Source organism: Narcine bancroftii, chromosome 1, assembly GCF_036971445.1.
Source record: "Narcine bancroftii isolate sNarBan1 chromosome 1, sNarBan1.hap1, whole genome shotgun sequence".
Taxonomy (NCBI): Eukaryota; Metazoa; Chordata; class Chondrichthyes; order Torpediniformes; family Narcinidae; genus Narcine; species Narcine bancroftii.
In genome coordinates, this window is record NC_091469.1 from 270,555,125 (window position 1) to 270,578,350 (window position 23,226).

Below are 23,226 nucleotides of genomic sequence, written 5' to 3' on the forward strand. Positions count from 1 at the left end.
TTGCCTGTGGTTTGTGAACTGGAAAGGCTGTGGCCAAACAGGAGAGCAAAGGCAGCATCTTGAGTTTTGTTCACTGAGTGTAGGACCTGTGAAATTTGTCTGGAGAGGAACGGAAAATTCCGATCTCAAGCAATTCTCCCATGAATCCTCTCAGCTGTAATTATAGAGGAATGAAGGATCCAGAAAAAAAACAACAAAATTATAATTGCAAAGTTGAAGGGATATTTGCCAAAAAATAATCTTTGGCAAGTAATATCTGTTTCATATATAATCTCTCATGGAAAACTTCAGCCAATAAGTATTATTGTGCAAAACTAAATTAATATGTGATTGGGATTATTATATATTAGTCATCTCATCAGTCAAGTGGGTGTTTAGTGGTTTAGATTCTTTGATCTATTTTAAAATAAGTTCTGTTTTTTGACAAAATGTGTCAATCTGAGGCTCCATCACTGAAAAGAAATCTATCTTCATCCCATTAGACCTTGGGGTTGTTTCTTTCACTGCTTTACCCCAACACATTGAAAAGAAATACAAAGGCAATAAATCAAATCAGGAACTGGCCATCCAGCCTCATAAACTTGCTTTTCCTTTCAATAAGATTGTGGCTGATTTACCTTGAATATATTTTCTGCCTTAGCTTCATATACCTTGAATTCTTGCATGAGAGTCAATCAAACTCCAAAAAAAATAGATTTAATGACTGAACAACCAAATATTTCAGGGCTAAAGCTTTTCAAATGTTCATGAAGATCTCATTAAAGAAATTTCTCCATAACTCTTCCCTGAATGCTGTCACTTTATTTTGGGATTATGCCACCTGTCAGTTCTCTAAATATCTGATCTATTAAGCCTACTAAGAATTTAAATGAGTTCATATTCCCAACTCTGGTGAAAACAGGCTTGGTTGACCCAATATCTCCTTTTATATAAGTCTTCAACATACCTGGAATTAATCTGGTTTAGAAAGATTGTGACCTCCTTGAAACCTACAACTTGTCCCCTCAGCATTATCCCAACTCCCCTCCTGAAGGATGTTTTTGACAGAGCCGGTCCTAGCCTCCTCTCTATTATTAACAGTTCCCTGGCCAGTGGTACAAACTTCCAATTTGTTTCAAGCATGTTGTGGTCCAGGCCCTCATTTAGACCCTACCACACCCAAAAATTACAGACCTGTTTCTAAACTTCCATTCCTGTCAAAGGTCCTTGAAAAAATTGTTCTTAGCCAAGTGTTACCCTACCTACATCAAAAAAAATATCAGAAATATTTCAGTCAAGTTATAAGGGCCCACCACAGCACAGAGTTGGCCTTACTAAAAGTGTATAATGACTCAGGTGGCTCTGCCATTCTCATTCTCCTGGACTTTAGTGTAGTATTCGATACTGTGGATCACACTATTTTAATAGACGATCTCCAGTATGGGGTTGGTGTCAATTGCATGGCCTTGAACTGGTTTAAATCCTATCTTAATGATAGGACTTTCTCAGTTAATATGGGCAAATTTTTGTCTTCATCAGTGACCTTTTCCTGCGAGGTCCCACAAGGGTCTATTCTAGGCCCCATTCACTTTTCTTTATACATGCTTCCCCTTGGTCATATCATTCAAAAATATATCTCTTCCCACTGTTATGCCGATGATACTCAGCTCTATCTCCCCTTGAAACCTAATGACCAATCAGAGATAGCCAGCCTCACTAACTGTCTAGAGGACATAAAGTGTTAGATGGATCAAAACTTCTTATAGCTAAACGAAGGCAAATTTATGATCCCCATAGTCCTAAGAAAATTATCTCCAATAGACTTGGTAACTTATCCCACCCTCATCAAACCCCATGTCAATTCCCTTGGTGTGATATTTGATTCCACCTTCAAATTCAACAAGTTAATGCAGTAGGAAAAGCTAACTTTTTCCAGCTTTGCACTATTGCCAAAATCAAATCATTGCTTTCATTTGAAGATCTTGAGAAAGTTATCCAAACCCCTATATTCTCCCGTTTAGACTATTCTAACCCTCTGTATACTGGGATTAGTCAGTCGTCATTATACTGTCTGCAACTGGTACAGAATGCTGCAGCCAGGCTCCTGACGGGTGCCAAGAAGAGGGGCAACATCACTCCTAATCTGGCCTCCCTCCATTGGCTGCCAGTACGGCTCAAAACTGATTTTAAAGTTCTCCTGTTTGTCTATAAAGCCCTTAATGCTCTAGCCCCCTCTTACATCATTCCTTATTCCACTTCAAGACCTTTCAGGTCGGTTAACTCAGGGTGTTTGGCTGTTCTGTACTCAAATCGTTAAACTCAGAGGAGATCGCACCTTTGCTATTGCAGCCCCCAAACTGTGGAACAACATTCCTCCTTCCATCAACTTTTTTATATCCAGATTAAAGATTTCTTTCTCATGCACCTGATTGTTACCTTGTGTTCTAACCTCTCGCATTTGTTTTACTCTGTACTTTAAATAGTTGCCTAGTTGTAATATCTTTTTGATCTGTACAACACTTTGGTCAATGTGAGTTGTTTTAAATGTACTATATAAATAAATAAACCAAACTAAACATTTAGATGACTTTCAATATCAGAAATATTTTTAAGTTAGGATACATTGTGGCTTTGACAAGAGACAAAGTTGTTCTTCTTCCTACTTTGCCATCTGTCAAAGCCTTTCAAAGATATTCTAGATCCATTTAAAAAAATTAGACGTACAGCATGGTAACAGTCCATTTTGGCCCACGAGTCCGTGCCACCCAATTACAACCAATTGACTTCAAACCCCAGAATGTTTTGAATGGCGAGTCCCTGGAGCTCTTTGAGTTGATGTATTTATTACTGTCACATGTACCAAGATACAGCGAAAAACTACATTTTATCCAGGCAAATCAATGCCTGCATAAATATAACAAGGTAGAGGAAAAAAGGGAGTGCATGTTATAGAGTTTTGAGAAAAGTGTAGATAAAGCAGCGCAAGGGTTGTGATGAAGTAGGTTTGTGAGTTAACACCATCATCTTTAAAATATGAGAGGTCATTTGATGACAGTGGAAACAAGCTGCCCTTTAATCTGGTGGTGGTGGTGGTACATGTTTTCAAACTTGTATCTTCTGCTGACAGGAAATGGGAGAAGAGAATTTAACTGGGGTAGGAGCTGTCCTCTGTTAAGTAAAAGCACAATGCTGCAAAAACTCATCTGTAAACCCTTACACTTTCTTTCATTTTAATAGTCCAAAATTGATGGTCTGTTATGCAATTTTCCCTAGCATTCAAATTTTAGGTTTATTGTCAGAGTAGACAAATGACATCACATACAACCCTGAGATTCTTTTTAATGCGAGCAAGGCAGAATTACCACTTAATGGTAGTGCAAAAAAACTGTACACAATGTACACAAGTAAACAAATAAACAAATGTAAACAACTGACTGTGTAATACAGAGAGGAGAAATTAAATCAATAAAGTACAAAAGTAAGAGTCCATAAATAAGTCTCTGATTGAATTTGTTTTTTAATTTTAAAAAAATTTTCACACTGTGAACCATATCAATCAAAATACATACAAACATTTCCCTCTTAAATATACACAGTGGCATTTTCTCCCCTTTTTCCCCCTCCCTTCCCTCCCTCCTTCCCACAACCTTCCAAACCCATTAAACGTTCAACATATACAATACAATAAAACCATTAAACAATGTCATCACACAGTGAAAATAAACAAGAAAATTGTGTCATCTACTTTTACACACTGGATAAAGTCATTTTGTCTTCTTATCATTTTATCATTTTAGGGGGTGGAGGTCCGAGGCAAGCCCTCTCTGCTCTCTGGTATGTTCCATGTACGGTTCCCAAATTTGTTCAAATAATGTGACTTTATTTTTTCCAATGGAATACATTTATTCATTTCCGTGTACCATTGCTGTACTCTCAGGCTCTCTTCTGATTTCCAAGTTGACATTATACATTTTTTTTGCTACAGTTAAGGCTATCATAATAAATCTTTTTTGCGCTTCATCCAGTTTGAGGCCTAATTCTTTAATTCTTATATTAATTAGAAGAAAGAACTCTGGATTTTTGGTATGTTGCTTTTTGTGATTTTATTTAATACCTGATTTAGATTTTCCCAAAGCTTTTTCACTTTCTCACATGCCCAAATTCCATGTACTGTTGTTCCCATTTCCTTCTTAGAGCGAAAACATCTATCTGATAATGTTGGATCCAATTTTTTTTTAACTTTTGGGGCATGATATATAACCTGTGTAACCAATTATACTGTATCATGTGTAACCTTGTGTTTATTATATTCTTCATAGTTCCAGAGCATAACTTTTCCATATTTCATTTTTTATCTTTATGTTTAAATCTTTTTCCCACTTTTGTTTGGGTTTATAGCTTATTTCATCATTTTCCTTCTCTTGCAGCTTGATGTACATGTTCGTTAAAAATCTTTTTATTATCATTGTTTCTGTAATCACATATTCAAAGCTGCTTCCTTCTGGTAATCTTAGTCTATTTCCCAATTTATCCTTTAAGTAGGCTTTCAGTTGATGGTATGCAAACATTGTACCATGAGTTATTCCATATTTGTTCTTCATTTGTTCAAATGTTAATAAATTATTTCTCAAAAAACAATTTGCTATACTTTTAATATCTTTTCTCTCCCATTCTCTAAAGGAAAGGTTATCTATTGTGAAAGGGATTAGCTGATTTTGCGTCAATAATAATTTTTGTTATTGGTAATTTGTTTTTTTTCCTTTCTAAGTGAATCTCCTTCCATATATTGAGTTAAATGATGCAGTACTGGTGAGCTTTTATATTGCACCAGCTTTTCATCCCACTTATAAAGTATATGTTCCGGTACCTTCTCCCCTATTTTATCTAGTTCTATCTTAGTCCAATCTGGTTTTTCCTTTGTCTGATAAAAATCTGATAAATACCTTAATTGTGCTGCTCTATAATAATCTTTAAAGTTTGGTAACTGCAAACCACCTTGTTTGTACCACTCTGTTAATTTATCTAATGCTATCCTCGGTTTCCCCCCTTTCCATAAAAATTTCCTTATTATTCTCTTTAGTTTATTGAAGAATTTCTCTGTTAAGGGAATTGGTAATGATTGAAATAAGTATTGTATCCTTGGGAAGACATTCATTTTAATGCAATTTACCCTCCCTATCAACATTAGTGGTAATTCTTTCCAATGTTCTAAGTCTTCCTGTAATTTCTTCATTAATGGCTGATAATTTGTACAGGTGACTTAAATATTATCTAATCTAATACCTAGGTATCGGCTTGCTTGTGTTTGCCATTTAAATGGTGATTCTTTTTAAAATTCTGTATAATCCACATTACTCATTGGCATTGATTCACTTTTATTTGGGTTGATCTTGTACCCCGATATTTCTCCATATTCCTTCAATTTCTTATGTAGTTCTTTTATTGATATTTCTGGTTCTGTTAAGTATATTATGCTGTCATCTGCAAATAAACTGATTTTATACTCCTCCTTTATTTGTATCCCTTTTATTTTATTTTCTGTTTTTATCAGTTCTGCCAATGGTTCTATTGCTAAAGTGAACAGTGAGGGAGATAGTGGACATCCCTGCCTAGTTGACCTACTTAATTTAAATTGGTTCGATAATATCCATTTACTGTCACCTTCGTCAATGGTCCATTATATAATGCTTTAATCCAATTAATGTATTTTTCTGGTAGATTGAACCTCTGTAATACTTCGAATAAAGAATTCCATTCTATTCTGTCAAAGGCTTGTTCTGCATCTAAAGCAATAGCCACTGTTGGCATCTTATTTCCTTGAACTGCATGAATTAAATTAATAAATTTACAGACATTATCCGCTGTTCATCTTTTCTTAATAAATCCAGTTTGATCTTGTTTTACTATTTTTGGTACACAGTCAGCCAATCTATTTGCTAATAATTTTGCTATTGTCTTATAATCTGAATTAAGTAGAGATATTGGTGTATATGATGATGGTGTTAGTGGATCCTTCCCCGTCTTTGGTATTACTGTAATTATTGCTGTCTTACATGAATCTGGCAAGTTTTGTGTTTCTTCTATCTGGTTCATTACTTCCAGGAAAGGAGGAATTAATAACTCTTTAAATGTCTTATAGAATTCTACTGGGAATCCATCCTCTCCAGGTGTTTTATTGTTCAGCAGCTTTTATAATATATTCTGTATTTCCTCTATTTCAAATTGTTTTATCAACTTGTTTTGCTCCTCTTCTTGCAATTTCGGCTGTTCAATTTTAGCTAAAAAATCTTCTATTTGTCATCTTTCCCCTCGTTCTCAGTTTGGTATAATTGTTCATAAAATTCCTTAAAGTTCTCATTAATCTCCATTAGATTATATGTAATTTGTTTGTCCTTTTTCCTTGATGCCAATATAATTCTTTTAGCTTGTTCTGTTTTAAATTGCCAGGCTAATATTTTGTGTGTTTTTTCTCCTAGCTCATAATACATTTGCTTTATTTTCATTATGTTCTTCTCCACCTTATACATTTGTAATGTTTCATATTTTATTTTTTTGTCCACCAATTCTCTTCTTTTTCTTATATCGTCCCTTGTTGCTAGTTCTTTTTCTGTACTTACCATTTCCCTTTCCAACTGTTCTATTTCCCAATTGTAGTCCTTTTTCATCTTAGTTACTTAACTTATTATCTGCCCTCTAATGAAGGCTTTCATTGCATCCCATAATATAAATTTGTCTTTCACTGATTCCATATTTATTTCAAAGTACATTTTAATTTGACGTTCAATAAATTCTCTAAATTCCTGCCTTTTAAGTAGCATGGAGTTTAATATCCATCTATATGTTCTTGGTGGGATGTCCTCCAGTTCTATTGCTAATAAGAGCGGTGAGTGATCAGATAACAATCTAGCTTTATATTCAGTTTTCCTAACTCTCCCTTGAATATGGGCCGACAACAAAAACATATCAATCCTTGAGTATGTTTTATGCCTACTCGAATAATATGAGTATTCCTTCTCCCTTGGGTGCTGCCTCCTCCATATATCCATAAGTTTCATTTCCTGCATTGATTTAACCATAAATTTGGCCACTTAATTCTTTTTGCTAGTCTTTTGTCCAGTTTTATCCAACATTGGATCCAAATTCAGGTTAAAATCCCCTCCTATCAATATATTCCCCCACGTATCTACAATCTTCAAAAAATATATATTGCATAAACTTTTGATCCTCTTCATTAGGTGCATATATATTGATCAAATTCCAGAATTCTGAATATATCCGACACTTTATCATTACATACCTCCCTGCTAGATCTATTATTTCCTCCTCTATTTTGATTGGTACATTTTTATTTGTTAATATAGCTACACCTCTGGCTGTTGAATTATATGATACTGCCACTACGTGCCCTACCAGTCTCTCCTTAATTTATTATGTTCCACTTCAGTTAGATGCATTTCCTGCACAAATGCTATGTCTATTTTTTATTTTTTCAGGAAATTTAGTATACTTTTTCATTTAATTTGGTTATGTATTCCATTAATATTTATAGTCATATAGTTCAACATGGCCATCTCATATTCTGTTTACACCTCATTTCTACTTCTCACCACCCACTTCCCCCTTTTCCCCATTTTCATCTCTCAGTTTTCCCTTTTTGAACTCAATGTATGACAACACTTTTAAAACATAAAATACTTCAACAACTCCCACATTTAAAATTCCCTTAACCCCAAATGTCCCCCCCCCCTCTCTGAGTTGCCCCTTGTCCCTTGCCGGGCAACCACAACTCCCCTCTCCATTTGGATTGCGAACCCGCTCACAAGCGTCAACTGATTTCGCAGTGACTGTTATTCTCTCCCACCCAATCCCCTCCAGAAAAGACTTTTATCTTCACATATAACAAAGCTCACCCTCTTTCCCCCCCTTACTTCCTTTCTTCCCTTTTCTTTCCCTTTAGTTCTTACTTATACATTATTTTTACATATTTATATGTAGTTTGTCATTGTTCTTCATTCTTATTACACCTCTTCATCTCTCCTTCTGTCCTGCAGGTGTTCTGCAAATTCTCGTGCTTTCTCCGGATCAGAGAACAGTCTGTTTTGCTCCCACGGGATAAATATTTTAAGCACAGCTGGATATCTTAACCTAAATTTATAACCTTTTTTGATTGAATTTGTTGTTGAGGAGTCTGATGGTGGAGGGGTAACTGCTGTTCCTGAACTTGTGGCGCAAGTCCTGTCGCACTTATCCCTTCTTCCTCATGGTAGCAGCGAGAACAGAGTTCTTCGACTGCAGTGATTCCCGTAGATGTTCTTCACGATGGGAATGGGTCTGTCTGAGATATCCTGGACTGTGTCCACTACCTTTTGCAGTACTTTATGCTCTGAGTTATTGGTGTCCCCATACTAGAGCGTAATGCAGCTGGTCAGCACACTTTCCACTACACATCTGCAGAAATTTGCCTGGTTGTCCCATGTCATACCAAACCTCCGCAAACTCCTGAGGAGTAGAGGCACCGACTGATGTGCTTTCTTCAATATGCCGTTAGTGTGTGTTGGCTCCAGAAAAGATCCTCTAAGACAGTGACTCCCAAGAATTTAAATTCAGTGTAAACAAAACAGGTTGATATTTATCCTGGGGCCAAAGCCAATTTTCCTCACCTGAATTTGAATGACAATGTGGCTGACTTTCTCAGAGTATCAACTATATTCCTGTGCTATAAGAACAGTCCCAGGACAAGTTGAGAGGCTTGCAACTATGCTTCATAGCTTTGTCCTGAGTTACCTCTGAATAGCAGTAATTCTGATCCCTAAGGGATCTTCTGCACCTGTCCCCCCTCAGCATAAGGAGCACTCTGATACAAATGCTGCCAGCTACTCTTCAGTGAAGAGAATCCTCTTCCTGCACTCAGAGAAAATTAAAGTGCAAGAACTGAGAATTTACCTCTATTCAGTTGCATTCCCATCAGATTGGCTGATCTCCATCTGTGAGGCAGAGTAGCCCATATGGTAATGCCTTGAAAATTTCACAGAAGCAATCTGGTAGCGAAGCCATGGCTTAGAAGTTCTCCCTGTTCCTTTTTTTTTCTCTGCAGTACCTGCCAACTCGTGAGAGCAAACACAGACAATGAAGAAACTGGTCCATTTTTGAAATAATTCTCTGCTGTTCCTACCCAGTTGTTGCATTTTGAATTTGATTCTATTTATAATTATCTTCAAACCAGAAAAAATGTGTAAATCACAGAACTTCAAGTTATGGGCTCTTTCTTGTCTCTTACTATTTTAAAAGCATATACTATTTGTTGTACTTGTACTTTAGCCAATGTAATCATTCAGGCTACAGTTTAACCACTATTTATATTGCAGATCTTTTATCAGAAGACAGTGTGTAAGAAATAGTTGGTAATGTTTACAAAATGTTCAACACCGAGTACAGTAACACTTGATGTTTGAAATAATTAGCTGTGTCTCAGCTCATGAATAATGAGAATGAATTCAAAGTGGATTTGCAGAGCCATATGAATTGCATCAGGATGTTTATGTGCTGCAACTAAACATTAAGCTGTATTGTGGTTGCCTTGCCAATCACCTCACAGTTGGGCCTTGAATACTTGCGTACTAACCTAATCTACACTTCCTGCAGCTCCAATCCTATTTACATCCCCACAATTTTAATCAAGTGCAAAGATTTGGTGTTGCAGTGGTCTCAACCAGGCCTTTTTCAATTGTCTCTGTACACCTCTGATAATCAGACTTCTAAAAATAATTGGTAAAATAAATAATTAAAAATGTAAATATTTCAAATATGGTAACTGCATTTTAGAGCATACCTATCTGATATTAATTAATTACAACTTTACCATGAATTAAAATAGAGGAAAATAAGTAAACCACTCACATTTTGCAATTAGATCAATGACCATAAGATGGCATATTGCTGAGGGGCTCCTCAACCCAGGGGATTTGCATTCTGTCTTGGAACTCAGTGCTGAGTACAATGGCGGAGCGGGAGATGAGATGTGCTAGTATCTCCTGTCCATAGTATGCTACACTTACAGACCATAATGTGTCAGGTCTTAGTGAAGATTATGTGACCTCTGAGAAGCAGACAGCATGTGGCTGCCTTATGCTGGCAGAAGGTAAGCCCATTTCAACCTGAAAGACTTCCAGATTACCTTTATCTGCACTCAGATTCACACAACCCAACTAAAGTAAAGAATCTTATTTGTTTTATGTGCTAGCAGTTTGTTCAGTAGCCATTTAATTGTAGTCTCTTTGAGATAGCGGGTGGGTGATGTTTGGGCATGTGGGCTACGATTTCTTTTCATATACTCTACCAACACTCTTCATTCACAGGTGTCTAGTCAGTAATTTTCATGGAAAATATACATGTGACCCAAAATGTCTCTCTTATTAATTGCCAGTAGATGTAATTATGCTGGAGGGTGTGAACATCGTCTCTGTCAAGTTTGGTGGAATGAATATCCTTTGTATTTTCTGTTGACATGTGACAAGACATTCATCTTTCTAGCTCAGCAACATTGAATCAACTGTATTGAACCAATTGTATTCAACTAACCAAGGCAAGGACAAACACTGAACTTGAAATGTCTCTGGTGTGGGCCTCATGCTATATCATATGATGAATTTATTCATAAAAGCATTGAGGGAACCCTTTTCAGATCTACTGCCACATGCAACATCCCTAGATGGCTGTGCTAAGTGCTCTAAATTGCCTTAGTATTGTGCTGTACTCTATTTCTGAAATTCCTTTCATTTACAAGAACATTATGTTGTTATAACACATTCTGCCTTCCCAGCCAGGGATGAATTTTTCAGGCAACTTTATTTTCAACAACCACAGGGTGCATTTCAATTCAACTAATAATGTCATTTTCCCAAAATTTTGAAGTGAATTTTATGATTATTATTTCATATATAATGTTTTGATATTACTTTTTATAAGGACCCCATATGGGAATGTGTTCATTTGTTATGCAGTTAAAAGTTAATAACCAAAATTTGTTCTGCAATACCACTTCTCATAAAGGGAACAATTGTGAGTGATTAAATCTAAAAAAGTTTTGGATGTTTATTTTCAATCTCTTCTCAGTTTCAATCTCTTTGGACCTTGTTATTTCTCCTTCTGGCCTCTATGACACTAATTCACCATTTCCCCCATTTATCTTTTTTTTCCTTTCTCAGTCCTGAATTTACATTCCATAATGAGGTAAGATGTTGATTCCCATTGTTCATGATCTGAGATACTCCTTTGACCTTGGTGCAATGATGTCATCTTGAAAATCTACAGCTTCCAAAAGAATTATTTTTGAATTGATGACTGAGGGGAAAACATTGAGCCAGCAAGCATACCCAATGAGATCAAATAAAATATTCTGCACTAAAACTAGTAAAATAACCCATGTGGTCCATGCTCATATCATGCTCTAAACGGGCTTCATCAAACCCAATCAACAGTTTAGTTCTTTTGTGCTTTTATCCAGCTTCCCCAAGTTGGCCCACTTCAGCAATTTGTGGACTGACACTTATTAACCAGAGCTTTTAGTCAGACAAAAATTGATAGCTGTTTATGCTCAAAGGTACCAAATCATTAATTTTGTGATTTACACAAAGCTGATTCCAAAAATTAGGAGTTTGCATATGTTCTATCTCTTAGAATCATAGACAAAGAGGAAATAGAACAGGCCATTCAGCCCTTCAAGCCTGCAGCACAGGCTTGACTTCCAACTCAGTAAAAATAAATAGAATATAATCTATCATGGATGGATAAAAATGTACAAAATTGTTCCATTATTTATTGTAGCTTTTTTTTTTCTAATTGTTTTGTAAACATGCATCAATTCCTATGCATTTTCTGGCATAGCCTTTCTCTGCAAATGGCCATTGCAGAGTTCATTTGAACTCAATGTCAAGATAAAAGTCAAAACCAAATTTATGAGCTACTTTACCACCAGGCAAACATCAAATAACATGTTTTTTTTTCCTTCTTTCAGTTCTGATGTGGAACCCTCAGTCCAAAGCATCAATTGTATCTCTTTCCATCAATGTTACCTGGTGTGTTTCCAACATTGTGTTTGTTTCAAATTTCTAGCAACTAGATTTCAAATAATTACTCCTGAAAGTTCTCCAACTGCCTCTTCCATGTGGCTTTGGTTGTGTTCATCCTGGAGAATTCTTCCACCAGTGACTGCAGAATAACTCATGGAAGGCCTCTAACTACTGAAGGAGCTGACCCCACCATCTTTAATAGAGGGTCTTGACCTTCATTGACCTTTGTACAATAGAAGTCCAAGCTTCCATTCCAGCAGTCAGAATTTGTCTTCTGCTTGTGTAGCTTTCTGGTGGTCCATCTTGCTTTAGTTAGCAAGAATTATATTGTTCTGGAGATAACTATCACCTATTTGCACTCTAAGCTCAGTCCAAGCTTGGTGCTAGACCCTCCTATGCTTCTTACCACTGCATCTAACTTGTTCACAAGTCTGTCAGTATAATAAACATTACATGATGCAAACTCTCCTGTAAGGTGCTGTATTTTAACATTGCAATCTAAATTCTAGGGGACTTCATCAACCTTCATATTCTTTGGCACTGTCCTCATTACTTATTCCTTGTGGATCTTTACATACAGATCCCGACTAAATTGGTGTATTGAATATGATAATAACCTGTACTGGTGCTGGAGATAGTGTGTCATAATCTTCATTCCTTTAGGGTTCAACCATTGCTAATCCATGAAATTTTTGGCTTTCTGAAAGTTCATTTATGGGTTTATGGTGAGGGTCATCGTCAACACAGTCATTCCCTGGATACACCATCTGAAGTATATCAATGAAAAGAAGCTGCGGATGAAATGGGTTATGAGAGGGATATGAGTGAAATCAAAGTCATCTTTAATTGCCTCTGTCACACTTCCTCACTCACAGTCATGACTGGTGTGGTTTAGGTGAGAACTCACTGCCTTGGAATAATCATAGTAATTTTGATCCAGTTTCCTGCTTTTGAAACGAATTGTATTCTATCTCATCATAAAGAGAAATGAAAGTTTATTAATGAGTTTTGATAAAATTGTTTGCATGATGTGTCAGCCATTGTTGCACAGTGAGAAGTGTGTATAAATATGCAGTGTAGATGTAAGGACCAGCAGTGGTGAGTATGGGTGGGGTGGATGGCGTAAAAAATTAGGTTTGAGTCATGGTTGGTCCGGATCATTGGGCAGGTGAAGTGGGCATTGGTGCATTGAGATTTGCAAGAGGTGGGTGGATTGGTTGGTAACATTTGTTTGCACTAATATAGATTAGTAAAGTTGTAAATGAAAGCATTTTCTCCATTACTCTACATTGCCATGTTTAAGTTATGATGCTCTATTCCACATTACTAAAACTTATGGAATCCATTCTACAATACCCAGTTTTCCTTGTTAACTCATAATTTGTGTAATTTCTCTGTTATCATTCTTTGAGTTCTGATAAATTGATGCACGTTAATATGTTTTCAGGCCTCCTACTGGCTCCATTAATTTATTCAGTCCATAAAGATATTAGGCTGTAATTAAGAGACTGAAAATGAAACAGATGCTACATTAACACTATTTGCATAAAAGATTCAAAATATACATTATGACCTTCCCATGTGTTATGTCAAATATATTTGGTTATTCATGAATGAAGATCCACTGAACATTTTTTTTCATAACTTTATTTATTCATTCAACAAAGTTATTACATACAGTAAAAAAAAGTACATATTATGAGCGATTTAAAAAAATGTTATAAAAAAGAACCCCCCCCCCTCTCAGCCAGCTCTCTTTAGGAGAGTAAAGAAAGAGAAAAAAAACCTGAAATATATTTACTAAAAGCTAATCAAGGTAAATCTAAATGTAAATATTCTAAATATAAAGACCACTTATTAAGAAAAAAATAATAATTATCATGTGATTTTTTCCATTACCAAACAAGTTTTCATCTCATTTTGCCATCTATTAATATCAATCACATTAGCATTTTTCCATGTACTTGCTATACATTTTTTTGCAACAGATAAAGCTATATACACAAAAGCAATCTGAAATTTGTCTAATCCCAAATCTTTCAAAGGATTCAACTCACCCAACAAAAATATTGTCGGATCCAGAGTTTTTTTGATCTTATGCAAATGTTCCAAAAATAATTGAATTGTCTTACAAAAAGATTGTATATGTACACATAACCAAACAGCATGAAAAAAAGTTCCAACTGAATTACCACATCTAAAACAAGAATCTGATTCACTAAAACCATATTTTTTTTAACTTTTCAGGTGTTAAATACAATTGATGTAAAAAATTATAATTAACCATTGCATAACGAACATTGATCAATTTAGTAGCACTATCATGACAGATATCTTACCAGTCATCCTCGGAAAAAGTAAGGTTAATATCCTTTTCCCATTTAATCTTAGATCTATCCCATCCCTTTTTTTCCACACTCTCCTGTAATATTTGATACATCAATAAAATATATCCCTTTTCTGGTACAGTCACAAGAAAAGATTCAAATTTAGTCAATTTAGGTAAAATCATATCTCTACCAAATATTTGTTTTACTAGGGATCGAAGTTGATAATAAATGAATAAAGAATTCTCATTAATACCAAAATCTTCCCTCATTTGATTAAAGGATAAAAATTGACCTTCTTTAAAACAATCCCCCAAGTTTTTTATACCTTTAGATTTCCAATGTAATAAACATTGATTATACATTGAAAAAGGAATAAGTTGGTTATTATATAACAGTGTTAAAGTCAATAATTTACCCTTAGAACCTGTTCTATTTTTCCTCATCCATAATTTCATTAAATGTTTTAGTATAGGCACATTATATTGTTGTAATAAATTTAAATTCCACCGAAACAAAAATTGATGTTTCAAATTCAGAAATATTCGCCATATCAATTTTAGCCCAACTAGTGGGCCGTTCCAAATCCATTTATGAACTAATACATTTAAATTGAGCTGCCTCATAATTTTGAAAATGTGATAAGCATAATCCCCCTGTCTTGGGTAAACTTATACCTCTCATTTTGTTCATTTTAGATTGGTCACAAGTGTTTGAGCTACCGAAAGAAAATAGACACACACACACCGAGAGCAGTTCAGTTTATACAAGTCTTTATTACTAAATCTAAAGCTGAATTCACACTACAATATGCAAGCCCTTCCCAATTATACTTATCAATGCCTGGACTGGTCCCAACTGCCAAAGCGAGGTGACAACTCCATACTTGTAGTAGGTTGTCTGGGCGCCCGCCGGTAGCAGCTTCTCCACCTCCCCGGACCGGAATGTTGGTTGGAATCTTGAAGTTCTTCTTCTTGCTGAGAGATGTTGCCACCTCTTGGAGAGTCTCAAACTTCAGCAGTGGGACCATGGCTTATATTACCCAAAAATTGTTTACTTCAGATCTTATCTCTTTGAACAAATGATTTAATTATCTTCAAGGTCTCCTGACAGTCTGCGATGAAGAAAAGACAACTGCATCTCTGGGCCTCATGGTGGAAGTTAGGTCTTCTTTCTTCTTCTTTGGCTTGGCTTCGCGGATGAAGATTTATGGAGGGGGTAAATGTCCACGTCAGCTGCAGGCTCGTTTGTGGCTGACAAGTCCGATGCGGGACAGGCAGACACGGTTGCAGCGGTTGCAGGGGAAAATTGGTTGGTTGGGGTTGGGTGTTGGGTTTTTCCTCCTTTGCCTTTTGTCAGTGAGGTGGGCTCTGCGGTCTTCTTCAAAGGAGGTTGTCTACTGATTCATATGCATCCCTGGGCCCCATAGTGGAATTTAGATTATGTCTTCTGATGCAACTGCATCCCTTCTTGCATAAGCTGGTCTAAATCCTCCATTACACCCCCTAATACATATTTCCAGGTTAGCTTATTCAAAGTTACTCTCGAAAATTTACCCTTCCATAAAAATTCCCTAACCATTAAATTTAAATCTCAAAAAAAAATTCTCATTAAGTAAACACGGAATTGACTGAAACATATATTGTATACATGGAAAGATAGTCATTTTGATTGTATTTATTCTTCCAATTAAATTTATAGGAAGATCCTTCCACTTAATCAAATCAGCTTTGATCTTTTTCATTAACGGTACAAAATTAAATTTTTTAAAGATTGATAATCAACATCCACATTTATACCCAAATATTTAATTCGATCAGTCCACTTCAAATTAGTAATTTTCTTATAAACTGAATAATCTCTTTCACCTATCGGTAAAATTTCACTTTTTTCCCAATTAACTTTATATCCAAACAAAGATCCATATTGTGTTAAACATTCCTTCAAGTGTAAAAGTGACTGAACTGGGTTAGTTAAATACACCAGTACATCATCAGCAAATAAATTAATTTTCTACTCCTCATCTAAAACTCTCATACCTTGTATCTGTGTATTTTGTCGCATCAACTGTGCTAAAGGTTCAATTACTAACGCAAACAAAGCTGGAGACAAAGGACAACCTTGTCGAGTTGAACGAGTTAATTTAAAAGGTTCCGAGATCTGACCATTTGTCAATACCCTGGCTATTGGTTTATTGTATAAAGCTTTAATCCAACTAATAAAAGAAGGACCAAACTTAAATTTCTTTAAGACTTTAAATAAAAAGTTCCACTCAACTCTGTCAAAAGCCTTTTCTGCATCAAGAGATATCACCATCGAATGGTCAGGGCACTGTCGATATTTATTAATCAAACTAATCATTCAAAGAATATTATCTGAAGCATATCCTTTATGAAACCTGTTTGATAAGCATGTATCAACATAAATTAGGTAAAAATTTAGCCAATCGATTTGCTAATACTTTAGCTATTATTTTATAGTCTACATTCAACAAAGAAATTGGTCTATATGAAGACACCTTTAACGGATCTCTATCCTTCATAGGAATTACAGTAATTAAGGCACTAGAGCATGATTCAGGTAAATCATAATGTTCATTAATCTGTCGTAACACATCTCCAACATTTATTTTAATAAATATTTGCGTATTGTCCTGTGAAACTATAGCCTGGCTTTAAAATAAATGCTGCGTTTTACATTTTCTCATTGACTTGCAAGTTTACTAATGTGACTGAGGTTGAACACATCATTTGATTAATAAATATCGCCAGTCCCCTGACCATTCGATGGTGATATCTCTTGATGCAGAAAAGGCTTTTGACAGAGTTGAGTGGTTCTTTTTATTTAAAGTCTTAGAGAAATTTAAGTTTGGTCCTTCTTTTATTGGTTGGATGAAAGCTTTATACAATAAACCAATAGCCTGACAACCCTATTTGAGGCTGAAAAGGAAGATTTGAAAAATTAGAATGAAATAAGAACAAAAATAGATCAGCAGACATAATATAGCTTCTCCAGTGTGTTGGACAATATTAAGGGGTTAGTCACACGGTTCAAAAGTGAGGGAGGAGATATAAAATATTCAAGGACCTGGAACAGATCTAAAGCAAACTCAGATGAGGATGCCAACAGCCTTTGAAGCCATAAAAGCCATGTCCACCACCCCCCCCTTCCCCCACCCTTATCCCCTTAGTATCCTTTAAACCAACATACAGTCTCTGGAGAATAAAACTGAGGACCTGAAGGCAGGATTGTAGTACCAGAGGGACAGGAGAAATTGCTTCTCAGAGACATGCCTCTCCCCTAATTCCCCAGGCCCAGTCAGCCCTTCAGTCTGAAGGTTTCTCCTTGCATCAGATGGACCAGATGGCAGTAAAGGAAGCAAAGTCAGTGCCTGCTTCATGGTTAACTCTTCACGGTGCTAAGATCTGATCCCAGGACTACTCCCCTTATCTGGAACATCTGGTGCTGAGGGAATTCACCTCCACTGTCTGTCATCCAGTGTTCCCTATAAGCTGTGCATGCATGTACCCAAAAGGAATTCACCTCCACTGTCTGTCATCCAGTGTCCCCTATAAGCTGTGCATGGATGTGCCCCAAAAGACGCAGTATGCACCCATTCTGTGCGAATGTGCCCATGCACACAGAGCATTTGTGCTCACGTGAGCATGCACAGCTTCGAAGGAACACTGGATGACAGCAGTTTACATCTCCCTACAGGCAAGTCATTAAGCTAGCACTGGAGGAGCCACATTCTGTGATCAAGAAACATCACATGGCATGCCCTGATGCCTTCTTGGTTATTGTCGTGGATTTCAACTGAACCTTCTTAAACTGTCACTAGCACATCTACAACACCAAAAGATGGAACACTCTTGACTACTGCTACACTCCCTTCAAGGATGCCTCCTGCTCCATTCCATTACTACACTTTGGAAAGTTAGTCCATATGGCTAAAACTCCTCATTCCTGCCTGCAGACAGAAACTGAATTGCACAGAACAGTTTCTCGCCAACAGCCATCAGACTCTTGACCCTCCCGTCGCTACACTAATCATAAACGGCACAACATCACCAAAGAACTGTTTGTACTATTGCATTATTTTTATTACTGTGAATATTTATACTTGTGTATCTAGTGTCTCTAATAACTTCATTCAATTAGTTTATTATTACAATTTTTCTTTACAAGTACCTGTTCAGCTGCAGCTTGTAAGGCTATCGGTGCATATGAATATTGGATAATATGCAAAACCATAAAGGTATCTTCAACAAGTGGGCAGGATAAAGAACAATTTATAATGTTAATGAAGAAATAGAATAGACCATAAAAAATGTTGCTGATCTTAAATGAATAAGTTGCCATGGTTGTTTGACATGGGTTGCTCTCCATCCTTCCTGCACTGTTCAGAATACAGGAGCAGGAGCAATGTTGAACCAGTTACCTGGAGGCATCAGTTTCAGCCAAAGTTTTAGAATCTATTATATGCAATCACTTTGTCAAGCTTTTAGAAAATCACTGATTAACCATTGATGGACAGTGTAGATTTGTAAAATATAAGCTACGATGGACAGTTTAACAGAAATTTTAGCAGAGACATAATTGGGGAGATATTGGGAACAGGGTAAACACTGTCAAAAGTGGATCTTTAACAAACATTGGATATGATGCCTCACAAACTTGTTGGACAAAATATTAACTACCTGTATCTGAATGGCAAAAATAAAAAGAGATGGTTGTTGACTTCAAGGGAATCTGGGGAGACCACCCTCCGCTGATTATCGACGGCTCCACTGCTGAGGTAATCAAGAGCATCAAGTTCCTTGGAGTGTACTTGGTGAAGAACCTCACATGGACCCTTAACACCAGCTCCATAGCCAACAAAGCCCAGCAGTGCCTTTACTTCCTGCGAAGGCTGAGGAAAATTTATCTCCCACTCTCTATCCTCACTACCATCTACAGAGGATATATTGAGAACACCTTGTGCAACTGTATCACCGCCTGGTTTGGCAGCTGTACCTCCTTGGACTGCAAGACCCTACAGAGGATAGTGAAGTCAGCAGAAAAGATCATTGGGCGCTCTCTTCCTACCATGAAGGACATTTACAACACAATGCAGGCAAAAGGCAATAAACATTGTGAAGGACTCCTCACACCCATCAAGTGAACTTCTGCCATTTGGAAGGTGGTACTGCAGCACTCAGGCCCATACATTTAGATTGGGCAGGACCTTTTTCCCCCAAGCCAGCAGACTCCTGAACTCCCAAAACATCTGGGGATTGGGTACCATGGAATGTTAATGTATAAGTCTTAATATGTTAAATGTGTTGAACTTCTATTCTAATCTGTATTTATGTAAATCTGCTCTGTGGTCAGGGAGAAATGCTATCTCATCTTTACCTTGCAAGCATGGTATGAATGACAAATAAAGGTGACTTGACTATTAGGAATATGGATAAGAGGAAATGCTATCATGTGGATTAAAAAAGCAAGATACAATGATATTGTCTATGTGGCTACTGCAGAGATAGGAAAAGGATTAGAAGTGTTCCTGCCCCATGTTATAGAGTGACAGACCTGTGCCTACCATCATTTTATGAGAAGTGGACAATTGGATAATTGACGATTGAACAATTAAAAAATATAAATTTTCTGGTAAAATCTCAGGCAACTGTATTAATCATATTACCACAGGTCAACAATTTTAAATAGATCAGCAATATTTTAACTTAATAGAATTATTAAGTTAATAGAATTATTGTCTACATTCTATTACAACGACCATTTGTGCTGGTCCAAAGAAGATTTTAAGCTTATGCTGTAACTAGGTGGTAACTGAAAACATTACATAACTTAAACCCATCTTGTCAATTATAACCAAGGCATAAACTATTGTTGTAACAGGAAGACACAAGAGATTGCAGATGCTGGAATTGAGAGTAAAACACAATCTACTGGGGGAACTCAATGAGTCAGGGATCATCCGTTGAGGGAAATGGACAGAAGGCATTTCGGGATGAATGTTCATTTCCCTCCAAGGATGCTACCTGAACTGTTGAGTTCCTCCAATAATCATTCTTTTATGAACGATTATCATTGTTACTGTTCGAAGGAGATAGCTCTCTATTGCCATCAGCAGTTAATTTTTGCATAACATAAAATTAAATAAAAAGGCAGAAGTCTTTGACTTATTGATATTTGATTTTCAGCCAGCTGCCAGAATATCTTCAACTTGCTATTCATTTCAGGCCACCCAACCATTTATATTTGCAGATCTATTACTAAGGATTGCCCTAGCATGAATGTTTAGTTGGCTGTGGTATATGTTGAGCTGTGGTCCAAAATTTACCTTGACTTATATGTATGACTTTACAGATGACATAATGCAATATATGAGCAATTTCAAGTTCTGCATCAAATTACAGCCAGGGAAATAACATCAGTTTTTCTTTCTTTGGAAAATTCCCTGCCCGTATTCATTCTTTCCTGAAGTTGATACAAGAAAAACATGCAGATGGCAGACTGGAAACTTACATCCTATCACTTACAGATGTAATTTTATAAACATGCATTCCCTGCTGAGAGCTTCAGCTAGAAGGAACACGTAGAATTCAGGCGCACAATTCTCTTCAATGTCCCATTCCATTATGGCTGGAAAGGCATGGGAGATAATCCTTTGAAATGCCAACATATTCTCCTGGTGAAGATAATTATTCCTCACATTCCAAGAGCCATTGAATCTACAACACACTGATCAAAGGGACCTTGAAACAAACATTCAAAATATATGACCACTACTGTCAGTTCTAACTGGTTTGATATGACATCATATTATTAAATTTAATTAATTCCCCATCTGTTTTGCTGGTGGAACAGTTAATGTAGCAGTTAGCACAGGTTTATTGCAGCGCCAATGACCTAGGCTTGAATTTGGTGCTAACTGTAAGGAGTTTGTACATTCTGCCCATGTCTGCATGGGTTTTCTCCTGATGCACCCATTTCCTCCCATTCATGATGTTCGGGCATTGTAGATTAATTCGGGTATTTAAGGCAGCACTGACTCATGGGTCAGAAGGGCCTGTTACCATGCTGTATATCTAAATTTAAATATCCTTCAAGTCTGATGTGCTGCAGTCTTCCGTGGACTTGTACAATAGATGGAGACTTTTATATGGAGCCACTGCCAGCACCAGATATTCATAGCAAGAAATTAGACTTACAAAATGCTCCTTAAGATTTCCCTCCTGTCCTCTATCCAGAGCCTCATCATATATAACCTACTGGAGCCACTCTGAACTATCCTGCCTCCTCATTATATCATTGTGTGAGCATAAATCACTTTGTCAACATTTTGCAGCATCCTGCCATTTCCTGTCAATGCATCACATTTTATAATTATAGAAATATGTATATTAATAACTTGTGTATTCCCATCACTTTTGATTCAACTAATTCCTAATAAATTATTCATCAATGCATAATTCTCCCCTACTGTATATGGTGCAATGTAATCACTGAAAGACATCTCTGGAATTAGACCAATAAGGTATGTGAAACAATCAGATATTAGACATTATTGATTCTTCAGCCCCAAAAACTGTCTCAAAAAGAAGATAAAAATGTACAAGATACTTAATTGGTTAAAGAAAGTACATCCAAGATAATACATTAATCCAAGGGCAGCAGCTAAGAATGGTATTGATTGGCAATTGTTCCTTTCATCTCAGTGTTATTAGCATCCATGGCCAGTTGCTAAGCAGAAAGGATTGAGTTCAAGAGACTGGGCTTATTATTGAAAATGCTGAAATAAAATGATAACACAGTTGGCACACTGGAGCAGTAACAGGAATCATTTGTCTCCACGGGCAGCACTGGATTTCTTCAGTGAAGTCTTCTCAAGAAGAAGGTGCAAGAAAATAGAATCACCAGACCTCAAGTTCATATTGAGAATGTGGGATTTAACAATTTGGAGTTGTTTACGCATCCCTTCAACATCCATAGTCAGAAGTCTCTAAAGAATATTTTTAAATGAGTTGATTTCTCTTTATTCTGTTCAATATTGCTGATACTGTTGAGTTTTGGTTGTTAGACAAGGTGAGCAATATATGATCATGCTTTCATTCCTGATTTTAAAAGCTAACATTCCTTTTTGGAAATAAATGAGATACAAATTTTACTAATATAACATATGCACAAGATTGGCAGATATAGAAAAATCAGCATTGTAAGTTTATAGCATCACTGGCTGATTTATGGCATGGCTGTAAACATTATTTGGAAGTCTGACCTCATACTGTGGGAGTCTCAGTAGAAAGATAAGGGAAATGTAATGCTTTCAAAATAGTCACCTTTTATGGGTACCAGGCTGAGGGAAAGTGGCATCCAAAGAACGACTTGTAAACTCTCACTACTATTTTTTGTTTTATCTGTACTTGACAACCAGCTGTCCCTGTTACAAAGCCAACTACATGAAACAGGATTGTTACTCACTTCGAGTGAACTACATCCAATTTCAGCTTCCAAGATGTAATCTTCAGTGTGCAGCAATAGTCTGCTACACCAGATTGAACTGCTGGTGACAGAATATGGCACACTGACCACCTGACATACAATATTAATATCACGCACTGAATCTAACGGCCCACCCTCCCCCATCATGCCTCCCCTTTTAAAAATTGCAACAAGAAAATTTTATTTATCTTCTGGCTCAGCCTATACTCATTATATTTGCTTTGCTCTTACTCTTACGGTAATTAGTGCATCCAGTACTTTAATTCGTCAATTAAATAATTTCTAAATTTACATAGCCCCTTGCAAGAGCTTAGGATAAGACACAAAGTGTTTTACAGTAAAAC

General features: G+C 36.5%; 1 protein-coding gene across 8 annotated transcripts in view; it reads left to right on the plus strand.

Moving 5' to 3' along the window:
* saxo4 (stabilizer of axonemal microtubules 4) overlaps positions 1-23,226 on the plus strand; it is a 331,023-nt gene that overhangs the window by 297,988 nt on the left and 9,809 nt on the right. The window lies entirely within an intron of this gene.